Raw genomic sequence first — 5003 nt, 5'->3', positions numbered from 1 at the left:
CAGGTAGAGATTCCTAATGGGTTCTTAATAGGATTCCTAAATGTAGCTCATTTAGCTATATGTCCCTAAATATAAATATAAATTTATCCTATTATCTTAATGGGATATGAAGTGACTTGTTTTTGGAGCTGGTAAGCCCAATGCTTTTCATCAATAGATGGTTCTACAGGTAAAAATTCAAACTCAATATTAGTTGTTACTCCAAATTCTACTTCTGATTTCTCCTTCCATTACCTGTCATCTTACCTCCATTTTCAACATTTCCTTGGTTATAATAGATAAACCTTGAACAAAATAGGATGTCTGTGCTATTCTTTTCTGAAATCTGACATATGAAATCTGACAGATAAAGCCTGTTCAAGGAGAAGCCAAAAGGTTCTAGAGCAATGAAAAGAGTTACCTGGTTGTATAGAAGCTTAGTGTTATAATAGAGCAAAGAGCCCAGAAGGGTGAAAAGGTAAGAAGAAAAAAATGGGACCTTTAGAAGAGGTACATCAAGGCACAGAACTTCCCATGGAACCAGTTAAGTTTAAAAAGTATTCACTATGTAAATATATAATACTAAGAAACTTTTCCCCAGTAAAAACACTTTATAAAAATTGAAAATTGGTAATAACATTAAAAATGCTATAAAATATTAAACAAAAGAAATTCAATTTAAAATCATTTATTAAAACTCTGAGATTTTTCCTGAAACACCATGTATATCTGCAAAGGACAAAAACTGAGGAAACTACACAATTAGTAAAGGATCTGAAAAACCACCAACTAATACACAATTGATAGCAGCATGAAATGATTTGAAATTCTGTGGGAAAAGTGAAGAAACTATTCATAGTTTTTGAACCACAGATCTCACCACTGAATAAATATCCAAAGGAGATTAAAGAAGAAAGAAGTACCATGCATATTCCAAGAAATGAGGGTACATTCTGTGATAGCAACAAAATGGTTACAAAGGGAATGTTAGTTAGGGAATGGCTGAAAACTTTGTGCTATGTAAATATAAATGATTTGGCATACTATCATAAATGGTCACTGTGTTGGTGTTGCTTAACTTCTTTATCTAGGTTACAAAGGGATTTAGTAAAGGAAGTATATCTGAAAACTAGTATAGTAAGAAAACAAAAAAAATCAAATGTTTTAGATAATACAAAATGAAAGAACATTTTGTAGGAATGGAGTAGAGGAAAGGAACTGGGTTCAAGGGAAGAAAGAAGCATTTGGAACAAAATTGTTTACAAAAATCTTATGCTCAGTAGCCAAGAGAGTGCTCAAAGTCTTTGTGGATAAAAAACTGTTGGCATCATTTCTTTTGTCCATGAAAGAAAAAAGGACCCAAGAAAATCTTCTGAGCATTTATATCCAAATTGAAATGCTGACTTATTTCATGAAAATCCATTGTCTTTGTCTCTCTCTCTTGCCCCTCACTTCTCCTCTCTCTCACTCTGCCTCTTCCCTCCTCCTCTGGTCCCTCTCCCTGTTTCTCTCTTCCTTTATCTCTCCCCCGTATCTTTCTCTTTATCTCTGTCTCTGTTTCTTTCTGTCTCTGTCTGTGTCTATCAGTCTCTGTGTTTGTCTTTCCCTGTGTCCCTGTCTCTTTTCTCTTTTTCTTTTTTTCACACTCTTTTTATTTTACCTACAGATCCATTTAAAGCCATAGATCAGAAATGAGAAACTATACAGCGATAACATTGTTCATTCTCCGGGGACTGACAGATGATCCACAGTTGAAGATTCTGCTTTTGATCTTTCTGTTTCTGTCCTACATCCTGAGTGTAACTGGGAACTTGATCATTATCACCCTCACCTTAATGGATCAGCACCTTAAAACCCCAATGTATTTTTTTCCTCAGGAACTTTTCTTTCTTAGAATTATCATTCACAACTGTCTGTATTCCCAGATTCCTGTACAACATGTCAACTGGAGACTATACTGTGACCTATAATGGATGTTTCACTGCAATTATTTTTTGCACTCTTTGGGGCCTCAGAGTTTTTTTTCTGGCTGCCATGTCTTATGACCGCTATGTGGCTATCTGCAAACCCCTGCACTATGCAGCCATCATAAACAACAGAGTCTGTAATCAGCTCCTCCTGAGTTGTTGGGTGTCTGGGTTGATGATTATCATTCCAATAGTTAGTTTTGGTCTTCAACTAGAATTCTGTAACTCTAATATCATTGACCATTTTGTCTGTGATATATCACCATTGCTGGAAATCACATGCTCTGATACACAGTTCATAGAAAGAATGGTTTTAGCTCTTGCTGTGTTCACCCTCATCTTCACGTTAGTGTTAGTGGTTCTATCTTATGCATATATCATTAAGACTATTCTGAGATTCCCTTCAGCTAAGCAAAGGAAAAAAGCCTTTTCCACTTGTTCCTCCCACATGATTGTTGTCTCCATGACTTATGGAAGCTGCATCTTCATCTATATCAAACCTTCTGAAAGAGAAGGAGTGGCTTTGAATAAAGTAGTGTCAGTTCTTGCAACCTCAGTTGCACCTGTAATGAACCCTTTTATTTATACCCTGAGGAATGAACAAGTGATTAAAGCTTTTAGAGATGCATTGAAAAAGATTGTATTGATTTCAAAGTTATAAGAGGAAATTGACTTTCAGAAGCAATATTAGTCAAGTAAAACTTGAATAGCTTTGAACTCTTTGTTCTGGATCCTATGACCTAATTTTTATTTCGAACTGATGTCCCTTTACCCACAGCTTCTTTCACAACTCTTTTTCTTTCCTATCTACACATCCTCAAAAATCGAAATGTTTTCCTTCCCACTGCATCCAATATTAAAGATTTCACTTTCAATCACCTCATACTGACAACCAGCTATCTATGAGAAATTTATTATAAAAAATTTTCCAGATGCCTTTTTAATAGTCAATATGCATTTATTACATGCATTTTATGTACTGGGCATTAAGCATAAAAAATATAGAAAAATATGAAAAAAGAAAGCTAATCTCTTCCCCAAAAGAAATTAAAATCTAGTTAGGAAGTCAAAACACACACACACACACACACACACACAAGCTAAAAAGTGGGAGAGAGAAGAAAGGTACTTTGCATGAGGAGATGGTAGATTGATCAGTCAGAGAAGTCCCTACGTGGTGAAGTCAGGGGGGAAATGAGGAAATATTCGAATTCAGTTTTCTCTTTAGCTGGAAGTTTGGAGTACAGGGTATAGTGAGGATGCACTTACCAAGGCTTTATATGGTTTTTTACTGAGATTAAGTCTACCACAACAATAACCTTCGTGGAGCACTATGAAGATCTCAGTCAGAGGATACACAAAATAGGGCAACCAAATAAGAAATCAGTTATACCCTATTGATGTATACTTTGAAACCAGCTTATTCTTTTTCTTTATCAGGAAGGAGAGCCTATTATTAGCCATAATCAAGACCTAGATGGTCTATAGCTAGCTCTAGTCTAGCACTCCAACCCGTGAAACAATCAAGTTAGCATCTTTCAACAACCTTCGAGATCTTGATGAATATAATTTTAGATAAGTCTGGGACCTGGTCAGCTAGGTGGATTTCCCCTGGCTCCTTGTAGATCCCACCATTATCTCTCTTAATTTCTTCCTTGATCTTCCCCTTACTTCTTAGATATTGCCTCTGCTTCCCTGACACTTTAAAAGTTGTGTACCCTGAAATGCAAACTACTCATTCTTTTATGTTTGTGCATGGCAATTGTTTGAGGTTGTAAAGCTATTTTCGCATAAATAGAATAGCATACCTTTATAACCCATGATGGATGCCTATTTATTATGCCATGAACTGAATATCTATTATACAATTTTATATATCTTTTTTAGAAAATTATTTCATATCTTCCCATTGCATTTATGATACCTCTTCTCAAATCCATTGTCTTTGTCTCTTTCTTTCTCTCTTGGTCTCTACTCTCCTCTCTCTCACTCTGCCTCTCTTTTCCCTCTCCTCCTCTTGTCCCTCTCCCTGTTTCTCTCTGCCTTTATCTCTCCCCTGTATCTCTCTGTTTGTCTCTGTCTCTGTTTCTAATTTGTTTCTAATTCTTTCGAATTCCACATCTCTGCCTTATACCCACCCCTAATCCCCATTAATAAAGCACAAGTAAAGTTGTGCAAAACATTTCCATAAAAATCATGTTGTGAAAGAGAGAAAATATAGATCTCCAACCCTAACTAAGGAAAAAAACTCTCAAGAAAAATGAAGTTGAAAGAGAGAGAATGGAAGAAAGAGGGAGGAGGAGAAAGGGAGAGAAAAAGGGAGAGAGAAAGAGAAAGGGGGAAGAATGCTAAATCTATATTCAAACAAAATGAGTTCCTTCTCTGGATATAGATAGAATTTTTCATCTTAAATCCTTCACAGTAGCCTGGATCATTGTTCTACTGAGAATAACAAAATGATTTATAGCTGATTATCATAGAACATTTGTATTGTTTTGTACACAAAGTACATTACTTGTGTTGTTTGAGTTCATGGAGGACTTTCCAGATTTCATCTGAGAGTTTTTCATTTGTTTTTTTCTTTCAAATTTTTGAAATTTTTATTTGTTTTTTTTCTTTCTTGAGGTATAATGAGCTGAAGCTTGAGTTGAAGCACTGAGGTCCCAAGCATGTGAGGCTAAATAGTAATTGGACCGTACTTTATTAATATATATGCTTGGAGAAAGAATGGCCCTCACCCACTCTTTGTGCAAATCCTTATGCGTTATACAGGAAATGACGATTTTAGTGGGTGGAGGCAGAGGGGCAGAGAGAAGCGGAAAGAGACTGCTGGCTGGCGTCTTGTTGCAGCTGCTCACATTGCAATTGTAATCCCCCCTTCACCTCCGATCCTTCTTCACCTCTACTGAGAATAAAGTTTGAAGATTTTCCCTTAACCTGAATTCCTGACTCCAGATGATTTTAAAATACCCGGTCATCACATTAAGGTGTTTACCTTTTGTTCTAATTCCTCCTTCAAACAAAAAAACTAACATGTAAATAAATTTAACATATTTG

General features: G+C 35.9%; 1 pseudogene; it reads left to right on the top strand.

Annotated features, from left to right (window-relative positions):
* Window positions 1–1670: 1670 nt before the first annotated feature.
* LOC100931074 lies at window positions 1671–2607 on the top strand (annotated as a pseudogene).
* Window positions 2608–5003: the final 2396 nt, after the last annotated feature.

This window comes from Sarcophilus harrisii, chromosome 5 (genome assembly GCF_902635505.1).
Source record: "Sarcophilus harrisii chromosome 5, mSarHar1.11, whole genome shotgun sequence".
Classification (NCBI taxonomy): Eukaryota; Metazoa; Chordata; class Mammalia; order Dasyuromorphia; family Dasyuridae; genus Sarcophilus; species Sarcophilus harrisii.
Note: the sequence above shows the minus strand (reverse complement) of the source record. Positions and strands in the feature narration are given on the sequence as shown.